We start from the raw sequence: 13,116 nt of genomic DNA on the forward strand, positions 1-13,116 counted from the left end.
ATCTTTTATCTTATCTATCCAGTCTTTCATCTGTGCTGTCCCCATGCCTCAATACCCTGTCTTGGCTACCTAGCAAATAAATGAAATGTTTACTGCTGGTGTTTACAGTGCTTCCAACTGTCTCGAATGACAATAATGTTAATTGTAAGTGATGAATCAGAGATCAGATATTAGTCAGCAAATTTTCCTGCTATTTGCACAGCAATATTGGTCTAAAGTCTAACCTGCTCATTTCCTGCCTGGTGGTAATGAAGTATCTGAACCTTGGATGAACCTTAGGCTCAACTCCAATGGGCTGTTTGTAGAAGGATGATCTTCCCAAGCACTTTAGAACAGAGGCTAGAATATCTTAAAAAGAAATCTTTTGGAAACAGTATTCTCAAATCATATTGAAAACATGTAATTTTCCCTAAAGTAATTGAGTGACAGGCACAATAAATACAGATTAAATAAGATTTATAAAAGATATTTTTTTGTTTACTTGTTAGGAATTGACAAAAATCATGTTTCTAAACCACTGCTTGAGGAACCAGTGTCAACTTTCTCTTTCTTACAGAACATAAGGTCCAAAAGAGCACATTGGTGTTGGATAAGGCAAACATGAATACAGCAGTGAAAAATACAATATAAAAACATTTGCTCATGTTCTATTGGACACATGATTACATTATAGCAGGATGGATCTGTAAAGTACATGACAGTATGATAGTTGATGGTTTTCATGCTCTACTACACACTTACAACACAATACTGACACAACACCTCTACTACCACAGCTGCACAACACAACATCTTCTGTGACACTGTCAAAACACGTTACTCATAAGAAGCTGCTGCAACCCTTTCAACCACATCCTTAAAATATTGCTGATATGGCTTTTTAATAAGATTATACTGGAGGAAATATTCTGTAGGCATTTGAGTTTTGGACATGTAGCTATACTTTCTTTGAAATGAAACAGAAATTTAAAAAAAACCCTGCAAACAAACATATTTTGGTTTCAAAATGTCACGGTGCCACAGAACTCTTGAGGCATTTTCAAATATGCATCATAATACAGATCTGGAAAAAAACTAACAAAAAAATTCTTTCCAAACACAAAATATTTTATTTGAAAATAATTTTTCTTTTTCCCCAACACAACCTAAACAGTATGATAAATTTCAATTTCAAAAAATACTTTTGTTTCATCTGAAATATATGATGACATACTATATAACTATCAGAATTTCTCTGATCCAATGAAATTTCATCTTTATGGATTGTCTATTCCGAAAATGTTGGAGAGATTCTCAGCTTTCATCTTCATTTCTCTGCTTTCCCCTTAATTCCTTTATACCTAACTGCAGATGATGCCTAGATATCTTTAATTACAAATATTTATATTTGGGTTTAAAGACACAACAGTGACTTCATTTATAGGGAGTTATTTCTTCTGGTTGCCATGGAAGCCCACAGACTAACTTCCTTACAGCTGCCTACAATGGCACAGTTGGAACAGGACTGCAATGTTACATTTCAATGATTTATTCTGAAACAAGTTTTATCTAAATTATTCATTATTCTAATGAGAGGATACAGAGAAACACATGATTAGCCATAAAAGACTACGATGTTTTAAAAATGAAAGAAGGAGATGGAAGTAACTTAGCCTTCTAGATAACTGAGAATAAGCAGAGCAAATTAAAATGGTATGGTAGGTGGTAAGATGGTCTGAGCAGGAAGACAATGCTGCTGAGCTGACAGGGAAATATGGTGAGAAAGCAGCAGAGCTGAGTTGCTCTGGCACATAGGGGTTAAAAACCAGTCTGACAGATAACACATCATGTGGTCCCTCCTCAGCAATTCTGGGTACATTTTGTGTTTGTTTGCATTTCTTTCTGGAGTAGCTGTCCCCAGATTTATTTTTTTCAAAGGTAAACTCACCAGCTATTGAGATTTGGAGAAACGAACACATTAAGTGTTCTCATACAAGTAATGATTATCCTTGCAATCAAATTATCAGACAGATTATAAAATAGTGGAGACAAATGGCCAACCAAAACACCAAATGGTTGTTAATTTGGATAGAGAAAAAAAAAAAGTCTCATAAAGTAATTGTTGTTCCCCATGTTTTTATAAAGTTTGTGCGTGATGTTTCATTACAGAAAACCACTTCGAGTCAATTCAGCCACTATATATCTAAAATATTTAGCAGTTACAAAAAGCTTAATAAAGCCTCTATTTGTTTATAAAATGAACAAACATATCTTCCAGAAAACATCCAGATGCTTTTTCCCTGGCTCTCATTGGTCCAGATGTCCTTTGTTGGTTTGACATGACACCAAATTATTTCCTTTTCCAGAGAGAAAGGAACAAGCACATGGGGTTGTCACATTTGTGTCCCTTGGGTGAGGGAAGAGGACAGTGAACACAACACTTCTATACTTAGTCTGTTCTAAAGATGCTTTAAAATGCTATTTTTGAATTGTATTTATTTATAATACATTCTTGTTCAGGAAAAAGCTATAGAAAACAACAACAACAACAAAACCTTATTCTTATCTTCATCCAGTCTAAAGAAAGCAGAGGAAGAAAACAATCTAGTAGTCTTCAAACTCATAGATGTGGAAATCCAAGGTATTTTTATCACCTTTTATAAGAAGGGATCTGTTGAAGAAATGCTAAGAAGAGGGTGACACAGCTCCAGGAAACTGCATGAGACAAAACACCAGCTTGAAAACATTCATGATGTTAAGTTTTATCCTATTTATTATTCTCTTATAATAGTTCTCTTCTATAAGAGTGAACAGAGTGGCTGCTACACTGGAAGGTCCTGCTGCCATCCAGGGGGAACCTGAAGGGCTGGAGAAATGTACTGATGGAAGCCTCAGAGTGCTCAAGAAGAGGAAGTGCAAAGCCCTGCACCTGAAGTCCTGGCCTCGACAGGAAATAGGAACTGATATTCTGGAAAGCAAGTCTTCAGGAAAAAAGCTGGAAAGGAAGAGGAAAGGAACAAATAAAAGGAAGGGCATTCCTCCAAAACCAGGTATTTCCACCTAGCTGGACATCCCTATCCAGAACAGCAGGCTGCACACTGAAAGAACAGCCATAACTAATCTAGGTAGCCCAACCATTTATTCCATGAATAAAGAAATTAACAACTAACCTAGTGGGTTACTCTACTTTAAGAGCTACAGAGGCAGTCATCTGTCAAGGATATGTGTTTCAAGGGAGGTGTTCTGGGAGTCCAGATGAGAGATGTCACTAAGAAAATGCCAAGCCTAAGTAATGCCACTGATTATTACCCACTATTAGTGCTCCATGTAGGTGTCAGTGATAAAGAGCAGCTGTCTGGGTGCTGCACATATTATGATGAACAAACAGGAGGAACTGGAGATGTGCACACACCTGAGTGGGTATCGTATCATGGACATCATAGGGACGTGGTGAGGGGGTGGCACTGTGACTGGAGCATTGGAATGGAAGGTTTTAGGCTTTTTAGGAAAGACAGGCTAGGGAGATGAGGAGTGGCGTATAGACATCTATGTCAAACAACAGGAGAGTATGGAACAGTGCCTGGGAAAGGGCAAGGAGACAGCACAGCCTGTGAGTCAGGACTGAGGGGAGGGCGGGGACACGGAATGTTAGAGTGGGGATCTGCTCCACCCAGACAGGTGGACCAAGCTGATAAAGCCTTTTGTTGGCCAACAGGAGCTGCCCCACCAGCCCTGATCCTCACAGGGGATTTCAACCACCCCAACATCTGCCAGAGGGACAACACAGTAAAGCACAAACAATCCTGGGGTTTCCTTGAATGTGTCAACTACAGCTTGCTCAGAGAAGTGATAGAGGAGCCAGAAAGGACAGGTGCCATGCTGGACCCTGTGCTCATGGACAGAAGGAGCTGGTGAGGAATGCAATGCTCCAAGGCAGCCTTGGATGCAGTGGAACTGGAGATCCTCGGGGCAGTGAAGAGGGCACACAGCAAACTCACTGCTCTGGATTTCAGGAGAGCAGACTTTGGCCTTTTCCAAGACCTGCTTTGTAGAGTCCCGTAGGACAGAGCCCTGGAAGGCAGAGAGGCCCAAGAATGCTGGCTGAACTTGAAGGATCACCCCTCCAAGCTCAGGAGCATCCCAACAAGGAGGAAATTGGACAAAAATGCCAGGAGGCCTTCATTGACGGATAAGAAACTGCTGAGTAAACTCAGTGAAAAATTTATCAGAAGCTGGTAAGGAGTACAGGTAGCCTGTGAGGAATACAGGGAAATTTAATAGGAAGCTAGGGTTAAACCTAAGGAAGCCAAGTCCCAGCTAGAGTTGAGTCTGGTCAGGAGTATCAATCATAACACAGATCCAGAGGGATCCTGACTGGCCTGAGAGATCCACCAAGCAAATCTCATGAAGTTCAGCAAGGCCAAATGCAAGATCCTATTGCTGGATCATGGCAACTCCAGACTCACACACAGGCTGGCACAGAAGTGATTGAGAGCAGCCCTGTGGGGAAGGACTTGGTGGTGGTGGCTGATGGAAAACTCACCATGAGCCAGTAGTGAGTACTCCCAGCCCAGAAAGCCAAGGGAATCCTGGCTGCATCCAAAGGAGCATGGCAGCAGGTCGAGGGAGGGGATTCTACCCCTCTGCTCTTGTGAGATCCTGCTGGGAGCACAGTGCCGAACTCTGGTGTTCCCAGCATAAGAGGGACACAGAGGAACAGCTGGACCAAGTCCAGAGGAGATCACAAAGCTGATAAGAGGGCTGGAACTCCTGCTTAAAGACAGGCTGAGAAAGTTGGGGCCATTCAGGCTGGAGAAGAGAAGGTTGTGTGCAGACCTTATGGCAACCTGCTAGTGTCTGAAGGGGAGAAACAGAAGACCTCTTCATCAGGAAGTGAAGCAGTAGGACAAGGAGTAATGGGAAACACTGAAATTAAGGGAATTTCGGTTAGACACAAGGAATAAATTTTTTTATTATGAGCATGGTGAAACAGGCTGCCCTGGGAGGCTCTGGATTACCAACCCTGCGAGTGTTCAAGGCAGGTTGAATAAGACCTTGAGCAAGCTGGTCCAGTTTTCCATGTCCTGCACATGGAAAGGGAGGCTGGGACTTGATGATATTTAAAGTCTTTTCCAAGCCTTAACATTCTATGATTCTATGAAATAGAAATATTCACAACTATTGTGTTAGTCTGCCTTTCTCCTCTGATGTGAAAGGATGTAAAAGAGATAATGAGTTTTTGCTTAACTTTTCACTTAGAAGTAAATACGTACTATTGAAATTCCAGGGTGACTCTGAAAAGGAGTTCCCACTGCTTTCAGCAAAGGATAAATCTAGTTGAAAACTTGGCAGCTGCTTTCCCTTTACCTTTCATGAGAGAAATCAAACAAAAATACAGTGAACTCTCAGAGAGAAATATATTTGTCCTGTCCAAATAAATTAATATGCACTGAAAATCCAGAATTTATTACTGCACTACATTAAGGATGAGATTGACTTTCGGGAGACTGGTTGAAATGCTGATTGTTGACAAACCAATAACAAAATTCTTTACATTAGCTTGAAGATATTTTTTTTTCATGCAACATAGTACAACTTTGCTATCACAGCCTTAATCTCTGCTTGAGAATTTCCAGTATTTTACAACTCAGAACATATAAATCAGCTTCACCCTAGATTAGCTGTTCAGCATGTTTATTTACCCACAACTCTTTAACCTTGACATGACAGATATAGTTTAAAAAAAGAACACACAAGAAACCTCACTGTTCACTTGAGAACTCAGAGAAAGTATTAATCAGTAGAAAGATGACCTGCAGTAATGACATTTGGTTAGATATGTCTTTCTGGATACGATAAAGTAAGAATTTGAGCCATTTATCATAGCAGTGATTGCACTGACAGCCCAAAACACAGGAATCTCCCACAGGAGTTCTCTGAGTTTCTTCAACCTTCTCTCCCACACTCTGCCCATGCCTCATGTAAGAAGCAAGTCTTTAGGAAGCACCACACTTTTCCCAGTATTTATCACTTTCTACACAGAGGGTGACTATTTTTGTATTTCCCAAAAGGTCTGCTTTAAGGTTAAGTAACTTTCTGAGGATAACTGCACCCCAGAGAAGAGTTTACAGTTTTTGTATTCAAATAGTTCCACTAGAAAAATCAGTGGCTACTTCCATAGTAACTTCCTCCCAAGAGCCACTGTGCTTTTCATGGTTGGGCCATGACAGACAACTCCAGGATTGCCAAAACTGCTAGCATATCTGTACAAGCAGCTAAAGATGTTTGCACAGATTCCAAGGTCCTGCTTTAAGATCACTGATCAGAACACCTCATATTAAAATGAGTCCACAAAAGATACAGATTCCCACTTACATTTCATCTGTATTTTCATGGCCATCCTGTTGACTCCTTGCTCTGGGCCACTTGTCCAAGTTCCCTGTCTCTGGTGGAGGCTGTGACCAATGGAGTAGAATGTGGAAAGTGGGAGCTGAGGACAGGGGAGTATTGGTGTCACCCACAGTCACATCAAGCTGAGTTATAGGGCTCTGATGCATCCAAGAGGGAGGCAAAGCTGAAATATTCTGGCCAGCCTAGAAGCAGACCATCAATCCCTTGGAAAATTTATCATGGAAAAGGGTCTCAGGACTCCAGATGCCTCCTGGGTTAGATTCATGTTGCAAGTAGTTCAGAAGATCTGGAATCTGGGCTTTGGTGCCCCTAGGTCTCATATATTAAGTGTCTGAGGGTTTTTAGTCCCATCAAATTGTCTTAGTATTAACTGTGTCTGATTATCTGGTCTCAGTGATGAACGCAATCTGACCTTAAAAGAGATACTTACTGGAACTTTTTTCTTTTTTTGCGTGACTGAAAACTTGGAATGCAGCTCTTCACAGCACAGTACACTTGTAGCAAGTTTAGACACTCTAAAGCTCCTACAGCTGAACTCATAGTTTCCCAAAATCAACAGAAAGGGCAATAAAAACATTAAGGAAGGTATTAGCTTTATTTTGACAAAACTGTTTGTTGTAAAGGACAACCTGCTGGCTATTTACATTTAGCTGAGGGGCCTTGGTTTGGGTTTACATTATGTATCATGTGATATCTTTATTTTTTCATCCTCTGAGCTCTCATTCCACTAAGGAATGCTACAGAAACCACTTCCCACTTCCTCCAGGAAGAGATTTATTGTTGGAGATTATATACTTGAGTATTAATAATGAACTTTAAAAAATTAAATCCTTTATTACATTATGGTAGTACATGAAAGTCCTGTCTTTCTGTCAACAAAGCAAATTAAAAGAATTATTAAAGAATATTTTAAAATTACATAAACAGTTGAGTAACCTTGGACATACAAAAAAATTCTCATCCTTCACTTAAATTGCAGCTGACCTAGAAAGATGCATTCAAAGCTTTCTAAATCTGCATTATTAAGTTCACACCTAAATATTCTGTTGGTTTTGTTGTTTTCTTGTTTAGGGAGACATGCTATTGTTGCATGGCAGATGTAACATGCTGCTTATCTTAGCAAATTTAGAAATTATGTAACTTCCAAGGGACACACAGTAGGTAAAAATAAAATGCTGCATTGTTGGTTTGCACAACATTTGGTGATTTAACCTGGCTACAGGAGTATGCCATTGGTGATCCCAAGACCAATTAAAAAAAAAGAAAAAGCTTTCTTATATAGAATTGGCTTCCCAAAACAGTAGTAGAAGATTTCTCAATTTATACAAGAACAAACCTAAACCCAATATGGTGTCTGAAAGTGGTGTGCATGGGAAAAACAAATGGAAAAAAGCAGCCTCTACCACTGACTTTAGATTACATTTTCTATGTTTACAGATAATTCTATAATATACTTTCTTATCAGACAGTGTAGAAGTTATCCATGTTTTAGAATTGTTGTTCCTATCTTGACAACATTGCAATACACTCATATGGAACTGAGTGTACTTTGATAAACTTTAAAAATTAAGGGCGTAAAATGGGTACAATTTCCTAAACTTATCATAATAGAAAAAGCAGAGTGAAATAAATTTAGGAAAACAGAACAAAACAAAACCAAAGCCATCATAGTCTGGAAGCTTTGGAATGGGTTGTGGGGAAGCTTATTGAGTCTGTCTTTGGAAGTCTTTAAGGACATCTCTCAGTAATAATTTTGGTACAGTTGATCCTGCCTTGTGGCAGATGGATAATTTAATGAAGTCCTGAAGTCCCCTCTAGCCCTGATTCTTGTGATTAGCAATTTCCCCTACATACTCCTATCTTAAAGACCACATCACATTGTGGAACTCTATCCAGTGAATAATTTTTGTCATGTCGCTTTTATACAGATTTTGCAAAATGTCCTTTGTAAATAATGCAGTTTCTAAAATATCAGTAACCAAATCTAAATTCACCCTTAAATATGTATTTTTCTCTGTCACACAGGCAAATATAATAGTTCTGAAAGCAATTTACAAGGAGTACATCTTTTTGATGTAATTTGCTCTCAACTTTCCAATAAACCTAAATTTACTTTTATAAGAGAGGTCTCTTATTATTTTGTATTTGATTTGCAATTAAACCATCTTTAATAAAACTAAAGACTATTCTTAATTTTTATAAAGATTTTTTTTAAGGTTTCTAATTTAGTCTGTTACTTACCAGACCTATAGTCTCACTAAACTTCAGTTTTGAGAAAACCTTTGACCTCAGAACATGCATAGCAGAACACCTTTTTACTTCTTCCCTTTGACCATAACTTTATTTTGATTCCTTGGATACATTAAAGCAAAAGGACAGTAGAAACTGGTTTGTATAAATACCATGGCAGTAATTTTGTAGTTCAAGTAGAATGGGGCCAATAGCAATCACAATCAAATTGTTGAGTCCTTTCAGACAGTGTGCTAATAAACTAACAGTTTCCAGAAGTTAATCACAAGAAAATTCTCAAACCTGATCATGATTATGAAAAAAGCAAACAACAACAACAACAAAAAAAAGAAAACTAATGGTTATGAACTTATATTTAACTAATACTAGCTAGCTTTTGTCCCCAGATTTCAAGTGAGTATGTGTATAAATTAACACATATGGATTCTATACAATAAACTATTGACTTCAAATTTAGCAATTTTGAAGATGTTGTTAGTGTTTTGTGCCAGTTTTGGAGATTTGGAAACCTGGCAAAACTATCATGGGAACCAAGTGCAAGCAATGTGTTCTCTAGGGATAGAGGCTCCTGGTTTGACCCCAGCTTTTGAGCAACTAGGAGCTGGATTTTCTGCCAAGAAATGAAAAACTGCCATGTACTTATTGAAGTTTCTTTATTCAATCCCAACTTGTGTTTTTCCTCAGAATGAACATAAATGTGACCTTGGGATATGCTTCAAAAAGCATGTTGTTCCCATCCACATTTACCATGCTGTAGTTGCACATGTATTATCATTGCTTAAAAACAAACCTATTTTCCCAATATTAAAAATAGGAAAGGACCCATTGCCCATAAAAATGAGTTATAGCTTAGCAAACAAAAACATTTAAATAACTTGATTTCACTATTAGCTGTTCTACCCTGACCTGGAATCTTATTGCAATTTGACTAAGAATAAATTTTGTGCCATGAGAAATGTTTTTCAAAAAAAATATGCTATCTTAGTATTTCTGGTAAGCAACTTACTCTGCTTACCATATGGCCATTAGCTGGTTGTCACTGAAGACATCAATGAAATTTCAAACCAGACAAGTAATTTGATTCTACAATAGAGAGAGGACATTTAAAACTAAAAACTGGCTATTCTAAAACTGGGTCTCAAAAGAACACCTCACAAATATATTAACAGAAGAATGTATTTGTGAAACACTAACAAGTGTGCAAACACATGGAAATAAAATAAACTTTTAAAGTCTTAATCTTAAAGGAAAGGGAGGTTCCCAATCAAGACAACATTTTCACTGTTTAAAGTCTGAGAATACTCTGTGAAGTCCACAGATTTTTGTATCTGGATCTCCGGCCACTTTTGGATCCATCTGTTCCCACACCACAGTTGATTTACCAGAAGTTATCTGGCTTTGTCAGGTCCAGTTATTTTCAAACATAGTCCTCTTGAGTGAAGGTTTTAGGCTGCTGGAAATTACCAGTCTTGGCCTGCTTTCTGTATTCCCATTCTGAAACATTCAAACTTGAACAAACTCCCTAACAACATATGGGTTTTAGAATAGGGATAGAAGAAAGAAGATAGAAGAAAGTCAGTTCTTTTAAAGAATTCTTCTTTTTACTGTTATTGCATAATTCTCTTCTTTCCCGGGGGAAAGCAAACTGAGGAAATGTAAGCAGTTGTTTCCATGTTTCAAAGAAAAAAATCTCATTCAACAGAAATTGCTGAAAATTGGGCTGTCACCTCAGTAATTCCACATCACTACTTTCCACTTAATTTAACTAGAAAAAGTGCATCAGTCACAGCTAACTTCATGTGAACATTCCATACATTTTACAAGCCCCTGCATAGCCACTTTCCCATGTCTGACCCTGTGATATATTTTTATGGCTATTTCCTGATGAGGGACAACACTAGGTCTCCCTTCCTTACTAGCTGAATCCTGAGCAGTAAGTAAAAAGAATTTCCTTTAGCGGAATGAAGATGAAGAAAATAATATCTTGCAATTTTTATTCTTCTACTTTCCTTTGAAAGTAGAAGCCTCTATACCACCCATTGAGTTCAGCGTAAGTTAAGCATCTAAATAACTTTGACATTCTGGCCTTACACATGTCAAAAATCAAGAAGATGCAAAGCAGAAGCTCACAGATATACACAAGAATCATAGAAGCATTGGCTGGAAGGAACTTCTGGAAGCCATCCAGAACTAACTGCTTGAAGTCAGTCCGTGAAAAATACCAGGCTGAAGATTTTTGAAACTTGGCTATTCAAAGCCATGACAACTCAAGAGTGGAATTTCCATGGTCCTGTGCACAGCTCCCTCCAGAGATGTACCACTTCCCTTTTTTCCTAACAGCCAGCCTCCCAACAAGGAATGTGACTACTGTCCTTTTTTATTCTGCCTGTCCCCTTTCAGAAGATTCCATCTTCATAATTTTTATAACATTTCCTCAAGTTGGCTGCTATAATATTGTTTCTTAGCCTCTCACCTATCAAATTAAAACTGTGCCTGTTTATCTCAGACTGTCCTCACTACTGAAGTTCTTTGGGCCATTCAAGAAAATACTTTATACTTTCTTCCAGTACTTCTCATCTGAATTAGAATCTGTATAAAAGAACAATTTCTTCAAATCAAGATCTTTAGGACTGCATTTCTTATTTGTGTTTTCACACAAGTTGTATAAGCACAATAAACAGTTTCATCTGAACATGCATTTTCTGTGTTCAAATGGTATTTATGTTAAACAACTGCTTAGGTGAGTAAAGGCTGATACGGGAGAAAGTCGAATTATACCTATAGCCTGACAAGAAATGTAATTATAAAGAACAGGTGGGGAGGGGGAAGAATGGGAGAAAAAACATTTGGACCAAATACTCACGAGTGACCATGTTTATCAATATCAGCAAGAAGAGTGGATGGGATTCCAAATCCTGAGTCCAGGTATCCTACTCCTTGCACCTTGTAGAAACACTTCAGAATCACCATGGCTGTAAGACAAGACTACATCTGAGGAAAACACACTCACTCCTGAGGGTCTCCCAAACATGAGTAGAGTAAGTTTTAAAAATGCAATTTTAAGAAGTTTTGGACAACAACCCTTGAAACATAATAATGTGTCTGCTACACCAGCAGAACTGCAGTACAAAGTTGTCTACTCCCTTCCTGGCACTCTGTCTGTCATGTAAACAAACATTAATGCTTCTTCCTTTTTACTTAATTGTGTACAGAACATTCAATTTCTAAGTTTTCTGAAAGTTAATTTCATATAGCAAGAAAAACCCGTTAAGGTTGTAGAGTTCAGCATTCAAAATTTAAAGTGACATAAGTAAATGCCCTTGTAAATGATCAAAACATTTGTTTTACTGAGCCAGTAAGCACTTAAAACTAGAAAAGGATGGAACCACCAGCAGTCCTGTGAGGCAGTGATGAACAGAATTTACAAGCACAGAGCCTCGGATGGTGCAAGAAACAGGGAACACATAATGAAAACAAGGAATAAGTGAAGTCACCTCATACTCCTGCATGTACACAAGGAAGTGCCTGCAAGACACCATCGTGGGGAAGCCTGGAAGACTTTTAAGGGTATCAGAAGCTAGGGTCTCTCTCTCTCTCAAGAGCTTGTATGCTAATGTTGCAGCCTGGAGGATAAACAGGAGGAACTGGAGATCTGTGTGATACTGCAGAAACAAGGGTATGACTGTCCCATGGCAAGGTGCAGGCTCTTGGATGGGCAGCCTGGGAAGATGAGCCAGGGCAGATTCTCTCTGTGTGAGAGCAGAGGAGTGCACAGAGCACTGGGTGGCCGTGCAAGACCAAGATCCATGGGTGAGGATTAAAGAACAGACATGCATGAGCAATGTGATGCTGGGTGCTGCTACAGGCTGCCTGCCCAGGGCAGACACGGATGCAATCTTCCACAGGCAGCTGGGAGTAGCCTCACAAGCCCTTGTCTTCATGGGGAGCTTCAACCACACCATTATTGGCTGGGGGGACAACACAGCATGGCATAAACAATTCAGGAGGCTCCTGAGGGTCATCTGTGACCTCTCTCTGGCCCAAGTGGTGCAGAAAGCAATGAGGAGAGGGACTCCACTGGAATTCATAAGAGGAAAAGCTCATTAGGGTATGTGAAGGCTGAAGTGAACCTGAGATAGTGAACAGTCCTGGAATTCAGGAGAGTGGATTTTAGCTGCTCCAAAGATCTGCTTGAATGGGTCACATTCAAGGGCAAGGCCCTAGTGGGAGGCAGGGCCAGGAAAGCAGGGAAATCAGGAATCTCTTTCTGAACATGAGAAAACAATTTTTTTAAAAAATAGGAATTGTGGAATATCCCTTTTTTTAGGTCATCAAAAGGGCAGCCTGGTTGAGCAGGGGCACTCAGCTGAGTTGAACTTCAGAGTTCCTTCCAACCTCAGTTCCATGATTACTTCTCAATTCTGAACCCAGATGAGTTGTGGACAGCAAATAAAACAGAGGTCTCTAGCTTGGTGG

Source organism: Erithacus rubecula (genome assembly GCF_903797595.1).
Source record: "Erithacus rubecula genome assembly, chromosome: Z".
In the NCBI taxonomy this organism is placed as follows: Eukaryota; Metazoa; Chordata; class Aves; order Passeriformes; family Muscicapidae; genus Erithacus; species Erithacus rubecula.